This window comes from Tachypleus tridentatus, chromosome 10 (genome assembly GCF_004210375.1).
Source record: "Tachypleus tridentatus isolate NWPU-2018 chromosome 10, ASM421037v1, whole genome shotgun sequence".
Classification (NCBI taxonomy): Eukaryota; Metazoa; Arthropoda; class Merostomata; order Xiphosura; family Limulidae; genus Tachypleus; species Tachypleus tridentatus.
The window spans coordinates 165794366-165819154 of NC_134834.1; the positions used below are offsets into that span (position 1 = coordinate 165794366).

The window sequence follows — 24789 nt, forward strand, 5'->3', positions numbered from 1 at the left end:
TGAAAGGAAGAGAACTCTACCCATAGAACATTTGTTAAGCCAGTGTTTAATATATATTTATACATATATGTGTGTGACGCTATTCAATAATTACATACAGTAATCATATGGCCTTCATAACATGTGTGATCTGACTGTATGAACTTTTGGAAAAAAAAAAACAAACATTTACGAACTAATAATGACAATTTTGTTTGAGAAGCTGTATATTAATATTTTGAAATATCATAACAGTACGAAAGAATTAATAGAGTACGAAATTAGGTGCTAGACAACATTAACGTGTTTAGATAAACGTTTTTATTGTTTTTGAACTGGTTCCAAGTGTAAAGTCCATGTGACTTCAACAAGTCAAAAAATTAAAGGCTGGCTAGATACAGTATAATTTTATCTTCCAAACATAACGTTAAAATGTCATTGTTACCCTAAACTTAGGGTTCGAAGCTACTAATATTTGAATACATGTATCAATGGACGTGAAATGCAAAAAAAGGAAAAAAAGAATAAATGTTAGGAAATCAAAACTAATAACGTAGAGGCATATAAACTGTCTAACCAGCGAAATAAAATACGAAACGTACTATATTGTGCTAATGTGAAACGTTCGTATCTACAAATGAACTGACTTAATTCAAGCGATATATATATGTGTGCACAGTTTGTTCCGTTTCAGCATCCATACTATCTCTACATGTGTATTATCCAACATTTCAGCATCGCAAGTGTCCTCACATGTGTGTCATGCAACAAGTCTTTAAACTTTACAGCAGTTTAATACAAAGTTTCAACTTTCATTCTGCGATAAATCTCGATAAAGTTCTCCAACTAATGGCCAAAATACTTTACTCCAATGATTGGTAAAAGGTAACCGTTCATTATTAATATATATTGACCACCGAAGTGTTTTTTACTGCCTCTTGTACGTTATCGTACATAAAGATGGAATCTCTGCAGAAAGTAGACGCCAGAAAAAAGAAAACTATTTTCGGTTTGAGCTACCTTCCTATGAACGTGGAAACTAAAAGCAACAAAGCAGCAAACATTACAAGCCTCGTGGTGTTTTATGGAACGTAGCTCTAGCAGTAACACGAACACCAGCTTTATCGAAACTTGTCACAATAATTTTCTGGGTTAGCTGAGGAACTCGCGTTGTTTTGTTATACGTAAGTTATCTTTAAACTATTAATACCCTTTTATTTTATATCGCAGAGAAAGAAGGCCAGAGATAACTGAAACTTCGGTGACTCCAATTAAGTAAGTTTATCCGTGATGATTCATTTGATTTTTCAAATACAATTTGTTTCCCATCACTTAGATGCCAAGCAAATCTATGAAACTACTACCTGTTGTTAAGTACTATGTATTGCGTTGTTATGCGGCATCAAAACTTTCTGTTTATTACGAGTAGCTGAGTCAAAAGTACAATTAAATAGTTTCTGTGGAAATAAAACACACCGGACTTATTATCTTACTACACTGACGTGGATTAAAGGTTTGATAATTTATAGTTTAAATTAGTTTAAATGTTTAAATTTAAACATTCTACGAAAACAGAACTATACAAATTAAATTAACATTCCACACCGAAATGCCTGAGACGAAGTTTAAAAGGGGATAAAAATGGACAATGATGAGCAGTAAGTTGATTAAACATAAAGTTTACTTATATATATATATATATACTAACAAGGTTTGAAAGTAAGACACATAAAGATTGTTTGTTTGTTTTTTGAATTTCGCACAAAGCTACACGATGCCTATCTGTGCTAGCCGTCCCTAATTTAGTAGAGTAAGACTAGAGGGAAGGCAGCTAGTCATCACCACCCACCGCCAACTCTTGGGTTACTCTTTTACCAACGAATAGTGGGATTGACCGTCACATTATAACGCTCCCACGGCTGAAAGGGCGAGCATGTTTGGCGCGACGGGGATGCGAATCCGCGACTCTCAGATTACGAGTCGCACGCCTTAACACGATTGGCCATGCCGGGCCGACACATAAAGAAAAGTGGGTCAAACCATCAACTATATCAATTCACTGAAAGAATAGCTATTTTACTACAATGTAATCAGCCAGGACACGTTTATGTGATGCATATATATGTATATAGGTGTACACACTGAGACATATATCTATATATAACAATTGTATTTACAGTAAAATGATTATGTACGCAATGCTGCCTTTGGGCAGAGATCGTGTTGTTTTAGGTAAGACAAAAACAGCATTTCACAGTGAAGTACCGTAACCATGGTTACAGAGTTAGCGATAGCAAAAGTGCTGAGTCGAATAGTCACGCATATATTTATTACTCCTTTTGAAAAGCTTGTTTTGAAATGGCATTTTGCTTCCACTCGACAATATTCCAATAAAGAAGAGACGAGCAAACCGAGTGTTCGAGCAAATCGTTTTCATGGAGACGTTTTTGTATTTTAATGTTTATTGTCTTCTCTTCTGATTCAGTTGCCCTTTAACGAATCAACTCAGACAGAATTTTTAAGAGCGGCTTACACCTCAGCTATAAATGATTTATATAAACGAAGCTAAATTAAGAATCTCCATTGTCAGTAATATATACATGGTTGTTTTATTTTTTGTGAAAAAATTAACAAAACAATTCAGAAACATTTCACTGGCTAAGACGTTTACTTGTTTTTATCAATTACCAAAATCGAAATTAAATTAAAATAGCTCCTCAGATGTAGACAAGTAGACAAAACAGAAAGAGAAATACATGTAGCGTTTAGTAGGACAAAGAGGCTAATGTTTAAATGGATTTTCCTCAATTTTAGCTTACTTCCCGAACCAGTGCCAAAGATACCCCCCACATATATATGTGTATAATTAAACTTTATGTTCAATCAACTTACATGGGTCAACTTTTTTAACCACTCACACCACTTTACTCTAGCGTGTCTTTTGTTACTCAATCAGTAGAAACTCAAATAAATATATTTGTTACTCATAATATTGTTATTATTCATTCTTAAAATAGAAAATGTTAGGGGACTCTACAGAAGTACACCTAGCTTCTGGAAATGTTTGATATTCAAAACTAAGACAAGATTATATTTCTGGTAAGGCACTTATTTCTGTAAGTTGAGAAATGTCGATAACTGTTATTTATGAACATTTCAAAACTGAAAAAAAGTATCGTAAATGATGTAGCCTGCTAACATAACGATCCAACTTAACCCTTAAATCTTGGACATACATCACTTTGGCACACGCTATCTATCTTTGCTTCCAGCTTAAAAATATTAGACAAACATTGAGCATGCATCTCACATATTTTTTGTTGGGTTTCTGAAATATAACCACTTAGTTATTCCATAATTAAATCTAAAATGTACCTTTTTATTTGTCTGTCGTTCTGTTTGTCTATCTATACAACAGAACTATGTTTTTATTAAAGACACGTACAATATCTAAATACTAATTGACATATATCGAACAAAAAGTAATAGTAAGTGGAAGGCTTAAGACAGTAGATTTGAGATACGACTAGTTGTCTAGTTCTAAGATCCACAATAGTATAATAATATTGTTTTATTATTTTATTCAGTTAAAAATATTGTATATGGCAATGTGTGCTTTTTATCTTGTTTCTTTTTAGTTGAAGTTAAATACGTATACATACAAAAGTATATACAATGATTATTTATATATATATGGGCACTATTATCTTCGTCATATTTCATTACATACACATTCATTTCGTCATGTAAAATGCTTGCTATTGTGTAAATACATCTTTCTATTGTTTACAAAACATCTACATTGTAGTAAGTATTTTTCATATGGCAAAAGCAAAGGTCTATGTTTTTTAGTACAATTTACCTACATTGTTATCATACATAATGGTACGTTAACTTTAGTTATATGTACTTTTAAAATTTTCAAAATAAGTAAAAACGCATCTATCTGTTACTTTGAAACAACGTGTTGTTGTTTTTTCCTGATGCGTAGAGGTAATGTGAAAGTAAACTAATTATATTTTTAAGCAAGCTGAAAGCGCGTTTTCGGTTTCTCCTGCCAATAAGTCTATCGTATGTGTGAATATATGGGCTTAGCACAGTAGGCAACATAAAAGTTGTCGTTTAAGCGGAAAATGTAGTCTTTTTTTTTTCAGAGCAAAGCCACATTGGGCTATCTGCTGTGTTCGACGCGGGCAATCGAAACTCGGAGGTTTTAGCGACACCGGGAAACGAATATACAGCGAATCTAGAAGATGATAAAAATGCATTGTCTATCATCTCTGAAAAAAATCTAAGTTTCATTTCTAGCCCGCACAACATTTAAACTCAGTTTTTTAGTTATTCTCCTTCTTTACATGCTGGTGGGGATGGGAAATGACATTTTTGAACATCAGTTTTTGACCAAAGAAACTCTCAAGTATTAAACTTCGTTTCACACATCCGTTTTCATTAAAAAGATAGGTTTACTCCATGTGGTCCTTTGTAGTTTTATCCTCGTTTTAGTTTTAACAAAGATTATTAGATGCTACTTTAATTTTGATTCTTTGTAAAACTCTCTTTACACAGGCTGAACACGTGAGTGTTTTAAACCGTTTTAAAACACCTCTTTATTCCCTAATACTGTCGAATGGTAAGTGGTGAAGCTAAGAGAATGTGCCCATCTTGGATCTATGTTTTTCAAACAAGAGAGAGATTTCTGTTTGGCCTCAAAAAGACTTTGCGCGTATGGCTGGGTTTTTCGTTTTTATGACAATTATAGTGATTTTTTTTTAATCCATCTATATAACTCAATGAGTTTTTCAAGTTAGTGTGTACATTTCGCGTGTGTCATTTCTATGTAACCGTCATGTCAAACTCTCAGAGGTAACCATCACCTATGATCAGTTCATTATAAATATTATCTGTTCGTGTACAATTTCTTCTCTTTATCTATCGATTCAATCTATTTATTACCAAGTTAATGTAGATATAAAGTTTTTAATTATTTAACAACATAATTATTTACGTTCTTTATCCTTTAATCCATTTATTTACCATTATTAATTTTTTTGAAAATCGAGTAAAGCGACGTCTTTGGTCTACTGACAATGCTCTACGCTTTTGGAGCTGTGGCATGACTATGAGACTTACGTTAGTGTTAAACACTGTTTTTATCAAGATTGATTTGTGTAGTGCTAGTAAATTGGTTTATTCTTATACATGCTAGTACAATATGCTAGTCTCTTTCCGTATAGTTAAAACATTACATGGGATACCATCGCAATTATTTCAGACCCTAAATTTGATTAGCATGTTCATTCAAACAGAAACCTTATGACATGCTCTTGTTACAAGCATATGATAATTCTAAAGAATGATAAGTATTCTCACTCTGACTCGTTTAATTATCAACATGGATCAGTGAATCATTATCATGGTGTAAAAATTTTCATTATGTTATGAGAGAATTACTACCATAAAATAGAAAGAATGTCAAAATAGTCTCTTATATTTCAGGACGGCTGATATGGGTATTAACACTATCTCAGGACGGCTGGTATGGGTATTAATACTTTTATTAATAAAGCAGAGAATAACGTTAACCTGAAGATGATTTAAGAAGGTTGAAAAGTTGTTCTCTGCTTTATCAGTAAAAGTGTTAATACCAATATCAGCCGTCCTGAGATACATTTTAACTTCAAGTGGGTTTCTCGTTATCACGAAAATATTCTCTTATTCTAACACTTCTACACAGTACTGTATATTACTATGTATTACCAGATCTACTCTAATGTTAGACTAACCTGGAAACCCAGATTACAAACTACTGAAACGACAGCTTTTGCTACGAATCGCTACAAAATTATTACAAAAATATTAAGGACGACCACTCTTCGAGAGGAATGGAGCAATTGGTGGCTTCTCGAAAGTTTTATAAACGTCTAGGAACATACATTTCGAGCTGATATATTGACGGGATACATAACAAGTCTTGTAATTCGAACAATATTGGCTTGTAACGAGACTTAATGTTGATTCTATCTTAGCTAAGTTGTCTTTAAGAACATTAATGACATTCTGGAGGTGTCTAGTTCGTCTTCGTTCAGCCAGTTAAGGCGTATTTTGATAAAACCCAGTGCAAATGAAAACTAACAAGTCTTATGCGAATTCTCGAGTAAAGTGGCTAATTGGATATCCATTGTCACTTAAGAACTTCATTTACGTTGTGAAACAGTTTATAAAACCAAAGAACGTTTTAACCTCTGAGAACCCTTTTGTGGGAAGACCTTTGACATCCGTAATCATTATGTTCTGTAAAGCAGTATTATTTTAGCTGATAGATAGACAATGGATTCATGAAATGGATAAAACAAATATCTTGACATTTCCAACACTCGACACTTATAATATTTTTATGTGTATGTAATTGATTAAGTAGTCAGTTTTAAGACACATTGCATATTCAGCTCCATATCGTGGAACGAAGTGGACTCTGCTCTAGCTCTATTAGATAAATTATATCATATTACTCTAAAAGCCAAGCTTTCATAAAGTCTATTATTTACTCTTACTTTAAGAGTGAAAAACGGTTTTCATGTTTTCATCTTTTTAAATTTATAAAGTGAAATATCTAACTCGACTCAACTAATCGATTAAACCAATGGAATGAAATATTAGACTCACTGTCGTGAATTCCGCGGTGACCAAAGAGAGACATTTCTAATAAGAGTAAGAAAAAAATAAAAGGTACATGAGATCCACACACATTATACCACTGTGACCTAAGTCATCTCATATAACTAAGGAATTTGAGATTCTACCCACGTATGAGACATTTAAGACAACTGGACCATTTATCTCGTTATCAAACATCTTACAGATAAATCTTCCATAAGGCTGTTCAAACCCAAAGGTACTCAAGAAGAAATACTGTTAAGTGACAGCTATATAACTCAACTTAGTAAATATTTGTAGTTCAATTACCCTGTCAGTTTGGCATAAATGTAAGAAATGTTCTAAAATATTATTAAGAGTAAAGAGAACCTATCGTATTACTCTCTCTTTCAAATAGTTAAAATTCGGATTTCTACCTCTTTCGTGTGTTTATACAAACAATCAAATAACACTATTAAAGATAAATAAATATGACTATTGTATTGTCTTTATACAAAAAAGTATAAAAAAAATTATATTTATATATAGTATAAATAAGACATTAATTTTTTAATACACATAACTCAGAAATCCATTTCCAAATGTAAGTATTGTTTGTTTGTTTGAATTTCGCGAAAAGCTACTAGAAGGTTATCTGCGCTAGCCGTCCCTGATTTAGCAGTGTAAAACTAGAGGAAAGGCAGCTAGTCATCACCACCCACCGCCAACGCTTGGGCTACTCTTTTACCAAAGAATAGTGGGATTGACCGTTACATTTTAACGCTCCCACAGCTGAAAGGTCGAGCATGTTTGGCGCGACTCTCGGATTACGAGTCGAACATCTTATCCCACCTGACCATGCCGGGCCCCAAAAGTTAGAAGAAGCATGACTAAAACGATTCTTACATTATGATGTAGGAAAGGAGTGAGTTCGCACTAATACTTCTAAATGCTAACACTAGCTAAAGAGCAAATTTTCACACAAAAATTCAGCTATTTTAATAGCTACACCTTAAAATGTATGAAATGTGTTACTAGCCACAAAAATAGCTAACCCTGGTCGACATTTAGTTCATAATTGTAACTCAGACCTGAGTGCAACTCTGCTAAAATGCATCCTGCCCTGTCACATAGATATTTAATTAAACGTGTTCCATTAGGTACGCTAAAGATAGTATTTTAGTGTAAATGTGTATTTGTGTGTTACACTCAGCCACAACAATGTAATACATAAATTGTATGTGTTATTGTTTGTTTGTTATTAAGCACAAAACTACACCGAGAACTATCTGTGCTCTGCTAACCATGCGTATTGAAACCCGGTTTCTAATAGTATAAATTTGTAGACATACCGCTGTGCCACTGAATATTCCTATGCCTGTAAGTGAGGAGATAATCAGTGATAATATGGGAAGTTCCACTCACAATGAGCTTCAGTATTTGTGATACAGTGAAATCTTTAATGAATTTCCTATTATGTTTTTCTACTATATAAATGATTTTACACTATTTCTCACAAGTGCTCATAAACGCTTTTATGTTCGTTTAAAAACGTACACCGTTTTGCTATATATAAATGCCTTTAGATTATCTTCCCGAATATATACTGCTTTGGTTTTACTTAGATATTTTAATGTTATGTTCCGAACGTACATTGGCTTTTGTTCTATATAAATTATTCTATGCTCTTTTCCGAACGTACACAGAGACCTCTATCTCTCTTTCTGAATGAGTGTGAGTCAAAAAATAAATGATTTAGAAATATTCAGTTATAGTTGGTCATGTCAGTTTTTGGTCTTTTTTTTTTAAAGTTTGTATTAGCCGATAAATTAAGACATGTTGTTGATGTCTAATCAAAATAATAATATATGCACTATGAAATGAAACAAGATAATATAACATAGACCAAATGTTTTATATGTTTGTTTCCAAACGGTGTTAAATTAGCCTTATTTCGAACACTAGTTTCCTTTAAGGAGAGAGATGATGCCTGAAAATGTTTTGATAAATAAAGCTGTGTTGTTTTTATTAGTCTTATACTTGATTCCTTTACAAATATATACAACTATTTGCCCTAGTCCAACTCTCTATCCATCAACGCAAAAAATGTGTAATTTTTAATCGTGTCAGTAGAGGCAAAAAATATAAAATAATCCACAGAATATTGAAGAAACAGTTCTTCAGTAATCATTAACAAGAGTTTAGTGATTTCCCACATCCTTTAATTTACACTGTGGTTATACAAACTGTCACATATTTTCAGTGGATATGAACTAGTGGAATCTTACTTCGCATACCAGATTTCTAAAAACTCCATTGAAGAATACACGTAATATACGACCTCAAATTTTTATTGAATTTTTTCGTATTTTTTCTTCCCACAGAAAATACGGAAACTTTATTTGATTGAAAAATATATTTAACTTTTATGGATTTTGCTTCGAGTTAGGGACGCAGACTTTTATAACCTACAATTAGGGGTCAAATTTAGTTTAAATACAATCCAGATGTGCGAAACTATTCAACATAAATCGCTCAAATTTGCCCAAAATCTTTGTGCACATCTACGCAAAAATGCATCTCAACTATCAGTTTCAAATTTTTACTATAACGTAACCTAAAATTAAAAATGGAGTGTTTAGTTTTGTCCCTCAGACTGAAGATGGCTGATTTAGAGCAGATAAAAGGGTCTGCAGATAAATAAGTATTGGTTAGGCCAAGTAAACTAGATTATTACTTCCTAACTCGAATTTTCAAAAGAATCACACAGGTGAACGGTTGTTATTCATTGTCAACTATATTTAGCACAAATTTACTAAAAGTTATGAAATTTTCCTAATTAAAGAGCGTTTAGCGTCATGTGATACTAGCTTAAGCAATTAATGTAAATAATGATGCTTGATATGGCTGTAACGAATGCAGGGGGCGATAACAAGAAACTGTTAATCTAATTCTGTGGCGTTACTATAAGGAAAGTCAATAACATTGTTTTAGAAAAGAAAAACTAACACTATATATTTCAAATAATCTGGTTAGTTCTGTAAAGATTTGCAATACTAAAGCTAATGTTGGTTAGTATCGAGTGCCACTTTCTTACTTGCTGTGGTTTGTTGTTGAGTATTGACGAAAAATCATGACATTTAATCAAAAGCACTTTAGATATACAAAAGTGCTGCCAAAAAAAGGATTAAGCGTGCGATTTAATAGAAAAAAAAACTAAACTCGTGGGTAAAACAAATATTTGGCTGTAAAATTGTTATCAGTGTAATAAGAGTAACTATCAGATAGGTCACCAATTTTAATTTTATTCTTATAAGTCACACGCTGAATCTTTTTTGACAATACTTTTTTTTCCCATAACTAAGATGCTTTTAGCTAATTAACTAACACCGAATTAATAGAGCTAATAATAGTGATAAACATCAAATGAGACGCACACGCAAAAATATGTAGAAAAAAATCTTCAATTCAGTTTGATTTCATCACTGTTTTTAGGCCTAATGGTTTAATTACTTATTATTTTCCGCACATTCCTACGTGAGCTGGACCAAATCGTTTGATGCGATAAAACATTTAAAATTTAAAAAAAAACGATCATAATTTTATGAAGTTGTTCAAAAATATATGTGTTTAAAGATAACACCCAAACTAATTTCTCTAAAAAATAAAGTTATTTATCAATATTTTAAAGCTGTTTGTAGGTTAATGTAAACAATGGTAAATAAAAAAATTAGAAAGAATTATGATGATACTAATAAGAGCCATTTTTAAACTAATACTAGGGTGTAAAATAAAATCGAAACAATGAATTAAAATATTCTTAAATATGTAGACAGCTCTACATCCAAATAAACCTAATAGAATTTACTATGAAAATGAAGACTGTTATGGATATTTCTGGTTAACTATTCTAAGGAAAGCTTAAGATAGGTGATATCTCGGAATTGGCTGAATTCGAGTACCAGTCTTAAAGTTCTTGTAATACTCGTTACAATAATAATTTATCATAAATATATTTTCTGTTTACTTTCACTTCTATAGAGGTGATAAATTGTTTTGCACCTTGGAATATGAAGAGCAACATTGTCCAAACTATCTGCTTGAGATAGGTGTCCGAATCTCGACTCCAAGCTTCGTCTGGGAGAAAGAGGTGGTACATAATCGCAGTGGCTGCTAGATGTCGCTCTATTTCCTTGGTGGGAGCGAACATAAGATCTCTCCACTTCGGCAACAGCGTCTGGACGTGTCATTGGTCGATTTTGGGCAGGCTGATTGTGACGACGACCAAAAAACCACAAGTTGGACATGCTAGCCTAATGAAAGGACATATTTCGAAATCTTCATCGCTCTAAAGTGTTAAAGAAGCTAAAATTGGCATGCTTTGAAATTGCATGGTTTAATTAATGAGTAAGACGAACGCACTAAGAGAACTAAATATACATATCTATGTACTAAATTTGTATAAAACACGTAAGAAAATGGACATATTTCAAGAACAGACATAAATTAAAATTTGGAATTTTTTTAGCCCAATATTTCCTTATTCTGATTTACCATAAAATTAAGTGTTTATAACATATTCAAATAAGATTTTCACCAGTAATAATATAGAAATCTATATTTCATCAAACAATAACTATGTTCAGGCTAGTTAGTGGTTAAGAAACGTATAGATGTATAATATCATTTTAAACATAAAGCAATAAGAAAAAAATGTACATATTATCTCAGATATCAAAGTTGTTACGACACACTCATAAAAGTTGCTCGTGTTTCACAGGTGACAGTGTTAACATTTATTATATAAATATATAACCTACTTAATAGTTTACCATAGCAATTCAGAAAAGTTACAGTTACTTTGGTATTATCAAAAATCACAAACATATATAAATACGAAACTTACTTATAGTTGCATTTTACTTATTTCCATTCAGACTCTTATTTTTCATATGTGCGATCGTTTTAGGCTTATTGGCCTACCCTGTTTTGTATACATATGCCACACTAGCCTATTAACATTCAGACTGTTTCTGTCCATATTTCAAACGATATAATATATCAAGTCTGTCTTTTAAAGGACGTTAATTAAATTGATTAGAGCTGGCTTTTAGGAGGGTGCAGCGAGTGTGTGTGGCACCCGGATTCGCGAGTGAAAGGGGGCCCGAAATCCTAATAAAATGGGGCCCTATAATTAATAATATAAGATTTACGATCGATAACGAGTGAATACAGTCGCAGTTTCTTGGCTTTACTATCAATTGAGAGGGGGGAGAAAGAGGCTGCAGTTTCAAAAACTTAACAAAAGAGGGCGTCACTAATATTGCAAGAAAATTTAATTTCACTTCAAGTATAATTTTATTATAAATACATTTTGTTTGTCAATGTTATCATTGCATCTGCTTTCGTTTTTTTTTTTATGTTTGTAAATTGGAAAGTCCCTACTGAAATTGAGTTTCTTACGCATCGGGCAGGGTTATATATTTTTGTTTCTAACCTCTCTAATGCGGACACACCTGAATTATAGATATATATATAATTTCATGTACATTTTATCAAGGGGTCCACCATTAATTCTTACACCCGGATTCCCTGTAATTAATGGGTTTTCTTTTTTTTTACTTTCGATGTACTGAAAAAATCAGCTGTTTAGAGCACAGCTGCTTAAGAATGTGGTGATTTAATTTAAGTGTACGTGTTCGTCAAACACTTTAATGAAAAAAAAACGGAGTTACTGTCTTCGATTGTTTGTAATAAAACACAAAGCAACACAAGGAACTGTCTGTGCTCTGTCCGCCACAGGTATCGAAACCCGGATTCTAGCATTGTAAGTCCGTAGATACCGCTTTCCCACTGCTATCTTCGAAGAAACTTCCTAGTAATGTTCATGAAAGTTTTACTACAGCTTAAATACATGTCTTAGTAATTAACTCTACTGGCTTAGGAAACCCTTATTTTTTTATAATAAAACGATTGCGCCTTTCTTTAAGTTTCTAACGGTTATTAAATGAATATTTCATCTTGGATAGCTAACGGTAGAATGAAACTCATAACACTACTTTGTTTGAATTTTATGTTCCATAGTAATATGGTATGTTTAGATACATAATGTACTTAGTATTGTTGTTTATATAAGAGTGAAGTACTTACTAACTGTGGAGATTTCACATTCTTATTTCGGCAAGAGGAATCTTTTTAACTTGTTTTATTTCATCATTTTTTAAAGAAAAATTAAGTAATAATCTATTAACCTAAAGTGTGCAACCCGTATAGTGTAGACAGACACAAAGAGAAATGAAATGTAGCATTTACGTCTAGCTCGGATCAATAAGTACTTGGAAATAATCAAACAAATACCGCTAGATTAAATAATTAAAATACACTATCGAGAGAAAAGGCCACATAAATGTATTCACTGCTCTTTTGTTTGTTTTTGAATTTTGCGCAAAGCTACACGAGGGCTATCTGCGCTAGCCGTCCCTAATTTAGTAGTGTAAAACTAGAGAGAAGGCAGCTAGTCATCACCACCCACCGCCAACTCTTGGGTTACTATTTTACCAACAAATAGTGAAATTGACCTTCACATTATAACGTCCCCATGGCTGATAGGGCGAGCATGTTTGGTGTGACGGGGATTCGAACCCGCAACCCTCGAAATACGAGTCGAGTGCCGTAACCACCTGGCCATGTCGGGCCTATTTGCTCTTTTACGATTGCAGCATAAGCACTTAGTTTGGACCACAGTAAGAGACAAATAGAATGTTTCTTTATGTACGTGTGAAACCAACATTTATAAATGCATCAATTCGATTGTGTTTAATGTATATCCGTAGTATCATATTTCACAAGTATATTATTAACTATAGCTTAAAAATATTGAAAGCTACATTGACTTGCATTGCAAAAGTTCTTTTAATTGTTACCATAATTACTTATAAAAGAATATCTAAGACTTTTGTATCGAAGCCTTAATCTTCCAGAAATATATATAAGATTCATTGGAATTCGCCAACTTTTACCAGTGTAACTGCACTTCACTGTATATAAAATTGTAAAGAAAATATTGGTCTTACCACAAATTCAGGTTAAACGAACCTGCTCTAACACTGCATTTTTTTTCTTACAGATGAGCCGAACGAACATATATCGCAACCAAGGAAAACAAAAACACAGGCACTTCTTCAACTGAACTTCCAACTCTTCTAGTATGGGTGTATTCCCAGAGGTATTTCTGATACCAGTCCGATAGCTATTCAAAACTACATTTTATGTAACTATATAAGTTATTATTTTGCTTGGGCAAAATCAGATACTGTAATCCAACTTATAGCCTCAAATTTTAGAGTTTTTATGTCTTGTAGACGATCTTCTTCCTGAGCATGTAGATAATGGTCTCAGATATCGAAAATCTTTCAGTATGAAGAACAAATTATTAGTTGTAAGCGACTTTTACAATATTAACGTTTTAAAGCCATAGATGTATCGATACCGTACTTCTTTCGTTAATTTTTAATACTTTGGAGCAACAACACAGACACGCAGATAAACTCTCCTGTTTAACACAAAGTAATTCCTCTAAAAAGATATCCTTAAGTATCACAATTTGTAAGATTTTTTTTGGGGGGTATATAAGTTATTCTTTCAGATTAAAAAACAGACAAACACCTTTTCATAAATTTCCAACTGGTATTCACTGTTCAACTTTAGCAAGGTTTGCCTTTACGTCAGGTGGATCCGAGCGTGTATCTGTCATAACGATCGTTTCACGTAACTTGTTAGTGTGATAAGAAAGAAAGCGGACAAAAACTGGTGAGGCTGAACAGAATATGGGAGCCGGTCTTTTAATGTGAGGAGACTACGTCTTCAAAATCCACCTCAGTAACACGATGGTTACAAGCGTCATCTAGCGGTCGGAGGAAATAAAAGTTCATTGTTTCTTAAGCCTATATTTGTTAATGTAACAACAGAAAATTATTAAAATATTTTCAATGAGCACATTGTACAAAAATAATATAATTAATGTCATTTATTAGTTTTAAATAAACTTCAAGCAACTCCGTGAAAACTGTTTTACTCTTAACTACAATGCCGATCATTTATATTACATGGTTTGTTCTTATTATAATGAATGTTGAAATACTTAAAGTTGATGATATCATGAGAATTCGAAAACATTACTTTCAATTCACTCAGTAAAGTTGTTAAGCATCTGAAGAAAACAGTAAAGCTTTGTAAGTTAAGTAACCCAGAGATAAATATGCGGTGTTACTCTTATTGTTCTTCACCAGTACGTTGTGTAGTAATTAGCACGACCTCTCTTTTGTTTGTTTGTTTGTTTTGAATTTATCGCAAAGCTACATGAGGGCTATCTGCGCTAGCCGTCCCTAATTTTGCAGTGTAAGACTTGAGGGAAGGCAGCTAGTCATCACCACCCACCGCCAACTTTTGGATTAGGAGTCGAACGCCTTAACCCACCTGGCCATGCCGGGTCCTCACAAGTAATTTCTGTCCAGAGTGGTTTTCTTTTATCAAAATTTTGAAGAAATTATTTAATTCTTAACAACATCTTGCTCTCTGCACTCCCGTTGATTTCTAAAATATTTTTATACATTACAATTTAAGAACGGGATGTCTTTATCAATTAAAATGATGTCAGAAAAGATATTTTGATTCAACCATATTTTGCGACATGTTGTCTATTTTGTTTAATTGTGAAGCTATTTAAAATGAACCAAAAATAACTTTTATTTAAAATCAGTACAAGATTTCATTTTATGAAAATAGCATTCTGTTTACTTTAAACTACACTACACTACACACACACACACACATACAAATGCATTAACTAACCCTTTGGCCCGGCGTGGCCAGGTGGTTAAGGCACTCGACTGGTAATCCGAGGGATGCGGGCTCCAATCCCCGTCACACCAAACATGCTCACCCTTTCAACCGTGGGTCCGTTATAATGTTGTGGTCAAGCCCACTATTCGTTGGTAAAAGATTAGCCCAAGAGTTGGCGGTGGTCGGTGATGACTAGCTGCCTTCCCTCTAGTTTCAAATTGCTAAATTAGGGACGGCTAGCACAGATATCCCTGTGTAGCTTAGCACGAAATTCAAAACAAACCAAAACTTAAATTGTGCAATTAACTATTTTTTTGTGATTTTCGGAACAATAATAGCAAACAGACCTTTGGTTCTAATAAAATTATATCTTTGTTTCGTAAAATTGGGTGTCTTTCTAAATTCAGTTCTAAAATAATATTTTTGCGTTTATTACTTATAATGTCGTAAAGTGATTACGTTATAAGGTGTAAGGTTGTCGGTTTTGAGAAAGGTTAAAAAAGTGTAACGGATCATAGGCTGATATATATACCCAGTCTTCAATAGAATGATCTGGTAATTTCTATTTTTTATCACAAAGATAGAACATACGGCATCTACGCACTGGTAACTGCTGGAATCGAACTTAGGATCGTAGCATTTTTATCCGTAAACTTACCGCTGATCCACTTGTGGGGGGAGCGTGTACGTATGAGGCACTAACATTAAAATGTTTTGATATACCTTAATGCTATTTTCATTCTATTATGGAGTTCCAGAACACAGTTAATAACGCTAAGCCTAAAATATTTCATTAAAATTTAATGATAGAGTCTGCCAAAGAGAGAAAAAAAAAAGATAGATCTTTTAAAACCTTGTAAGAAATTGATCACCCAATGCCTGTCTACTTAACGCACAGACTGAAAGTTATCCGTCCTTCAGAAACGACACGATTGCTAAACAAAGGAAAAAAAAAAAAAAACAAACTGCATTAAAGAAGGATAAATATATATATATGTTTTAAATGAATACTTCGTTTCAAAAATTACATGTTTCTACATAAAATAATATTTTTTGTATCAGTTTAATGGTACTCTCGAATTTTCTAACCGTATTCGTATTGATTTCGAAGCATATTCGTATTGGCCGAATGAAACTTTCAGGTGACAAATAAGATTAATTAATAACAATTAGTTGGTTGGGATAAACAATGTTTGCCCTGAGCTGACAACAAAAACAATTAACGTCAATTTCCGATAACACATGTTATGTGTTTTTATTTATTTAAGTTAAAAGTGATGTAAAAATTAAATAAATTGTACAATAAAGCTGACAGTGTTACAAACCCCTTAGAAAGCATATTAAAACAACAAATCTATAATTTTAGTTTATATTGTTAATGTATAATATCTTTGTGTGTGCTATTTAAAAGAATTAGTTCAAAAACAGGGCAAATCGCAACGTCTGAGTTTCATATGCCTTTTAATGAAACGTCGATAACAATCTAGAAATATTTGGTAGCAGTAAAACAGCGGTATGTTAATATATTATAGAGATGGAAATATTATTCAGTAATTTTGGGTCTTCTGAGCCGTACAACTCATATGTAAAAAATAAATAAATCTGTTTGCTTGTTTTGAATTTCGCGCAAAGCTACTCGAGGTCTGGCTGCGCTACCTGTCCCTAATTTTGCAGTGTTAGACTAGAAAAAGGAAGCTAGTCATCACCACCCACAAACTCTTGGGGTACTCTTTTACCAACGAATAGTGGGAATGATAGCTACGTTATAATGCCTCTATGTTTGAAAAGGCGAATATATTTGGTGTGACGGTGAGTCGGATTACGACTCGAGTACCTTAACCACCTGGCCATACGGGGCCTAACTAAATGTGTGGTTAGGAATTGGATGTATTGAGCTGTATGAAAAAAATAGACTAATAGTTTTCTTTTGCTATTCTTTCAGAAAAAAAGTACCAGGTAAGTGGAAATTATAATTTTGTTAATCAAACCCTTTAACATTCTGTAAAGTGAATCCTATAATTCATTTATTCACCATTAGATTCCATCAAAGAACATAGGGCCGCAATCGCTTGCGGATTCTTCAACAGATATTTAAGTGAGTAGGTTGTTAGCCTGCTGCACCGAGCCGCCAACTCTTAGGCTACTCTTTTACCAACGAATAGTGGGATTGACCGTCACATTATAACGCTTCCACGGCTGAAAAGGTGAGCATGCTTGGCGTGACGAGGGCGCGAACCCGCGACCCTCGGATTACGAGTCGCACGCCTTACGCGCTTGGCCATGCCGGGCCGAATCCTATAATAACAAGTTAAAAGTACATTGAAATAAAGAGCATAAGGCTACCAAATTAAATGTGAATAGTTCTATTCCATATGGGGGGACAGACCAGATGGGCATCCTGAATATCCAAATGCACTTTTGAATATCTAAATATGTTAAAATTAACCATTTAGCCCAAAGAGCTTATGAATAAGTTTTCTGAAGTTACTTTTTGTGTTTATTTATCTGGCTCTTGATTTACAATTATTCTCTTTTGCTTATCTGATTTTAATATTTCATCTTTCTTTTAGTTCCCTTTATTTGCCTGCAGTGTATATTTACCTACTTAAGGATTTTTAATTTTCTCTTATCTTGTTTGACTTTGTGTTGTTTTTTTCTGTTTATTTCCATTCATTCTATTTTCTTTCTGTTTGCAGGTAAGATGGATATTTTCTTGAAGTGGCTGCTGGTGGTTCCTGTTGTTCATTTTTCTCGTTTGATCTTAGAAGCACGAATACACATGTATGTTATTGTTTTTATATTATGTCCATTCTTTTGTTGTATTCTTTATCACAGAAACGTGTTCAAGCACGAAACGAATAATTTCAATTTAGCAACCTTGTTCATTCATTAGCACAACTAAGACTATTATTAAAATCGATCATGCAACCTTTTTAAAACACGCTCTCAAACTATTAATAGATGTACCTCTACAAGGTCCCAGAAAGTATTCTGTTTCAAGAGTATGTAAAACCAAGGTTAACAGTAAGAAACATTTTTTTTTATTTTCATATTCAAATATCACGCTGTGTTGCAGTCTACAAATTGCATAATTATTGTGATGATTCACGACATGCGAACGTTTTGTTGACGCCACGATATAATACAAATTACAACGTCAAACCTTTCTTATGTGTTGCTATTTTAGTGTCTACCGACTGACAGACAGACAACACGCTAGAGTAAAGTGGTGTGAGTGGTTAAAAGAATGACTCCCTACAGGCGGCTTTCGGCCAACTTTCGGGAGAATAAAAAACAAGTAGCTGCACCAGCCTTGATTTTTCCACGAATACATCGTATTAACGTACCAAGAACGTCAATGGACTTACGAGCAACACATTCCTGTACTGATAAAGAGAAGAAAATGTACTACAAAGGTAAAAGACGTTCAGTTTGGTTCGTAGCTTCCGTGATGTCTTCCTTTCGAAAAAAAAGCCTAAGTACATTTCAAAAATTTGAATAACAAAGTAGAACATTTAGAAATGAACACAAATAAAACTATAGTTTATGTCCTGTGTTTGTGCACTCAGGTCTCAGCTATTGTTGTCACATACAGTTTTAGATTCACAAATATCGTCAAGAGCTAACAAGAGCTTTCGACTAGAATTACGTATGCATATGACACTACTGACACTACATTGCGTTTCGCCGCACCACGTTCTCATCACGTTTCGTTGTCTTGCACCTTCTATCTTTGCAGCCTTGTCTACAGCTAAGCTTTGATAACACTTCACAGTGCAACCTCTGCAGAAGAACCTTGAAACAGTACATCACTTACATTAAATAATTTAAAACACAAAGTACAGAAGAACGACTTAGGGTGAAAAAATGTAAATCAGTTGACATAACTTTCAAAATGTCATTTCTTATGTTTAAGAGGTTTATATTTAAAAACAAGAGCAGTAAATGTACAACTTGTTAGGAAGTTTCAAATAAAAACACGAGATTAAAATTTCATCGTGTGCAGCGTAACTTTAAATGTCCAGTATGGTAGAAACACGTTAAACATGAAAATTTTTAACCTTTAACTATTTCTTACAGACTGTTTCATAAAAAAAAAGTTTTAAAATAGATTATTCTCTGACAGTCTAAACTATCATAGGAGAACACACTCCCTTCTGAAGGTAAAAATAAATTAAAAATCAACCTCGAACTAGATATCTGTTTGTTGATTAGTTTGAATAATATAATCATTTGTAGGTCTCACTAGGCGATATTAGTTGTTGTGCAGCTGTGACTCGAGAAGAGAGCGTTTTCACCTAAGTGCCTCTTAGATGTGTGTGCAGACTCTGGTACGCCATGCGATGTAGTTGTTAAAAAGCGTACGACAAACATAGGTTTTTCAAAATCACAGTCAAAGCATTTTTAATTTTAATCTTTAATTTTAATCACAACGTGATGATCATAGTGATTTTGGTCTTGAAAAAGTCTTGTTTTTTTTATCGATTTCTTATACGAGTATATAGGTTTGGTTTGTTTCGAATTTCGCGCAAAGCTACCCGAGGGCTATCTGCGCTAGCCGTCCCTAATTTAGCAGTGTAAGACTAGAGGAAAGGCAGCTAGTTATCACCACTCACTGCCAACTCTGGGGCAACTCTTTTACCAGCGAATAGTCGGATTGATCGTCGCATTATAACGCCTCCACGGTTGAAAGGGCGAGCATGTTTGGTGTGACGGGGATTCGAACCCGCGACTCTCAGATTACGAGTTGAGTACCTTGACCATCTGGCCATGCGAGGCCACAAGTAAACAGACTTTTAATAGAAGCTCACATTATGATATTACACTCATATAACACTTTGCTGGAGTTTGTAATTCGATTTATTGCTTCGAAAAACGCACTGAAACTCCCAAAGTATTGTTTTGGTGCCGGTAAAAAGTCGTTCCAAAGCAATGCCAGTTTTGATTAGGGTCATTTTATGTTAACCTCAATTTATACTCTGATAATGGCATCTACTTGACTATGACGTCAGTACAGAATCAACATTTGTTGTTGTTTTGAATTTAGCACAAAGCTACACAATGGGCTATCTGTGCTCTGCCCACCACGGGTATCGAAACGCGGATTTTAGCGTGTAAGTCCGCAGACATACCGCTGAGCCACTGGGGGGCGCTGAATCAACAATAAATGTTCTTTACCTGTTTTGACGGGTTTCGTTGGTGAAGTCTTGTCGATCGCACCCAAATGTGTCAATAGTCAACATGTAAGTAATTACATGAAGTGAACAAAAAATCTTATTCTTGTTGTTAGTTCTCGTTTCCAGGGTTTTCTTCCTCTGTTGATTGAATTCTAACGTTTTTTGGATGACATCACTTCTTGATCGTTTTAACTTCAACAAAACCCCATCGTGACCGCATCAATAACGTTCGTATTTCATACAAACATTACACTTTCCAACTTTGCACTTACAACATAGACTAGAATATTAGATATTTAAAACGGCTGGTATGGGTAGAGAAAACATTAGTAGAGGAGCGAACAAATTTTCGACCTTCTGCGGTCATCGTCAGGTTCACAAAAAAACTGACCAATAGCTGACCACATGTTTGAAAGCGGTTTTGTAATTGAGTGTAGGAATGTAGAGGGCGTGCTTAGATGTTTGATTACATTTATTAATATAGGTATAAAGGTGTTCCTTTGTATTGGTTTATTTTGAGCTTGAGTTGTTGTATAAGTAAGGCTTCTTTAATTTTGCGTTTGTTTATGTTTGTTTCTGTATTTAGTATTTGGGTGTTTTCTATGATTATGTTGTGTGTATTTGCTCGCAGTGTTCGAAAACGTGTGAAGGTGACGTTTTGTGTTCTATGTGTGTGTTTGTGTGTGTTTTTCTTATAGCAAAGCCACATCGGGCTATCTGCTCAGCCCACCGAGGGGAATCGAAACGCTGATTTTAGCGTTGTAAATCGGGAGACATATCGCTGTACTAGCGGGGAGCTTGTGTTCTATGAATCTGGTTTCCGATTTTCTACTTTTTTTCTCCAATATAAAAGTTGTGGCAGTTATCACATTGTATTTGATAAATAATGTTGATGTAGTGTTTGTCAGTGTAGGTTTTACATAGTATATACCTTAGTTTTGAGTCTGGTTTTTGAATAAATTTGGTATTAACTGGAATGTCGTATTTTGTTACTAGTTTTTGCCAAATGTGCATTATTTGTCTGCTGATGTCGGGAATATATGGTATGCAGCAGTATATGGTTTCGTGATTTTTGAATCGTGAGATATAATTACTTTTGTTGGTTGATTTTTCTTTCTGTCTACGTGTGTGCGTATGATGTTTTCTACGGTTTGTGGAGGAAACTTATTGATGCTGATGAAGTATTGTTTTATTTTGTCTACTTCATCGTTAATTTTATCTGGTGAGCATAGGTTTATGGCTGTGTTTATTTGGTTTCTTTGTATGTTGAGTTTTTGTTTTGTTTCATGTGCTGAGTCCCAAGGAATGTATAGTCCAGTATGGGTGATTTTTCGGTGGATTTCTGTTTTGAATTCTGTGTCGGTTCTTGTAATTTTGAGGTTAAGAAATGATATTTGATTGCTTTCTTCCTGTTCACATGTGAAGTAAATGTTGGGATGTATAGAGTTAATGTGATTGAAAAAAATAAATTGAAACGCAACTAAACAAAAAACTACTAAAAATGAAAAAAGCCAACACAATTTTAAAAACACTTTATTCCTACCTACGTAAAACCGACTCACGCACACCACAAATATACGGCATCCACAAACCTAATGAACCAGATTGTCCATTACGACCAATAATGTACACATATGAATCGTTTAATTACAATATTGGTAAATACACGGGCATTCTCCAAATATGTAACATCAGCCAGCTCATTCATCAAAGACTCTTAATTTCAAGTCTAATCTTAATCAACTTAATCATAAAGCCTTAATGGCCAGTTTCGATGGTATATCCCTATTAACAAAAGTTCCAACCGCTGAAGCCTGCAAGATAGCCTTAGAACTCTATATCCGAGACTCTAACCCATCAATAGATATTCCCAGCAACCAATTAGCAACCCTCATAGAATTCACCACGATGAAGACAAACTTCATGTTCAACAACCACAACTATATACAAACAAATGGCCTAAGCATGGGCAATCCATTATCGCCAGTTCTAGCCAATATTTTTATGACACAAGTTGAAACACAAGCAATTAACACAGCATTACATCCACCACTATACTGGTACAGATATGTAGACGACACGATTGCGGGATTCACATCTACAGAACACACACTTAATTTTGTCAGTCACACTAACTCTATACATCCTAACATTAACTTCAGATATGAACACAATACCAACACCCAAAGCAATCAAATATCATTTCTTAACCTCAAAATTACAAGAACCGATAAACAATTTAAAACAGAAATCCACCGAAACATCACCCATACTGGACTATACATTCCTTGCGACTCAAACAAACACTCGAGATACAAAGAAATCAAATAAACACAGCCAAAAAACTATGCTCGCCAGATAACATTAACGACCAACTAGACAAAATAAAACAATACTTCATCAACATCAATAAGTTCCCCCACAAACCGTAGAAAACATTATACGGACACAGCGAGACAAAAGCAAAATCAACTAACAGAAATAAATATATCCCACGAAGTAAAAATCACGAAACCATATACTGCTGTATACCATATATTCCCGATATCAGCAGAAAAATATCCAACATTTGGCAAAAACTAGTAACCAAATATGACATTCCAGTTAATACCAAATTTATTCAGAAACCAGGCAAAAAACTAAGGTCCCTACTATGCGGAAACTACACTGACAAACACAACACCAACATTATTTATAAAATACAATGTGATAACTGCCACGACTTCTATGTTGGAGAAACCAGTAGAAAAATGGAAACCAGATTCAAAGAACATAAAAAGTTACCTTCACACGTTTTTGAACACTGCAAATCAAATACACACAACATAATAATAGAAAACACCCAAATACTGAATAACAAAACAAACATAAACAAACGCAAAATTATAGAAGCCTTATTTATACAACAACTCAAGCCCAAAATAAACTAATACAAAGGAACACCTTTATACCTATATTAATAAATATAATCCAACATCTAAGCACGCCCTCTACATTCCTACACTCAATTACACAACCGCCTTCAAACATGTGGCCAGCTATCGGTCAGTTACCTCTTTCTTTCTTTGTGAACCTGACGTTCTTCACTCCTGGCATGGATAGAGAAAATTTTATGTAGAGGAGCGAACAACGTTTCAACCTTCTTCGGTCATCGTTAGGTTCACCAAAGAAGGTCCAAACGTTGTTCGCTCCTCTACATAGAATTTTATCTATCCATACCAGCCGTTTCTTAGATATATAATTTTCTCTACAAGTGGGTTTTTTCGTCCTCACGGATAGACTGGAATAATTATGAAAACACTTCCCTTGTAGGTATTGACTATTCTAGCACTAAAACAAGTCTTATATATATATAAGTTACTTTGGAAAGGCAATGAATGGACATTCACTAAAATCTTAACACAAACAGGATTGAATAATTTAGTTCCGATTCAATATTTCTCTGGAAGAGGTGAACCAATGACCACAAAACTTTTATTGTTTGTAGTATTGAAATAACTAAAAAAAAATCATTTTTAGAGAAAAAGCATAAACCTAACTTCTAAGAGATAATGTAATGAGAAAACGTTCGCTCTTATTTCAAGTAAGTACACATGTAGACACATTTGTGCTGTGTACATATACACATAAAGAAAGAAGGAATGGCTGATGCATACATGTTACATCATTATCATCACGTATTACATTGTTATACTTACTTTCCTGTGATGGTCAAATACCCATCTTTCAACACTGCTACACATGATTTACGGGTTGTACATATATTGATTATGATACAAACACAGATACAGTTGACTTCAGTCTTACAATTTAATTCCCATATTATACTGGAGATCCTAAAAGGGAATTATTACTAACAGTGCTATCAATCCCAGATATTGAGAGAAATATGAAAATGTGGCTTTCATTTGGTAATTGTCAATCATATTGTGTATTTGTTTAGTAATAATCAATTGTACTGTGTATTTTAGTAATTATCAGTGACATCTCGTATTTTATTAGTAATTATCAATGACATATCGTATTTTATTAGTAATTATCAATGACATCTCGTATTTTATTAGTAATTATCAATGACATCTCGTATTTTATTAGTAATTATCAATTATGTTATGTATTTTTAGCACAAAATTACACATTAGGTAATCTGCGTTCCGTT

The 24789-nt window shown here is 33.7% G+C and overlaps 1 pseudogene across 1 annotated transcript in view; it reads right to left on the reverse strand.

Annotated features, from left to right (window-relative positions):
* Positions 1-14508, reverse strand: part of LOC143230851 (potassium channel subfamily T member 2-like) — a 90572-nt pseudogene extending 76064 nt beyond the window's left edge. Inside the window, exons 1-2 of the transcript XR_013016649.1 lie at positions 13708-14508; positions 10675-10925 (exon numbers count right to left, since the gene is read on the reverse strand). The product of XR_013016649.1 is annotated as a potassium channel subfamily T member 2-like (transcript). The remainder of the gene's footprint in view (positions 1-10674; positions 10926-13707) is intronic.
* Positions 14509-24789: the final 10281 nt, after the last annotated feature.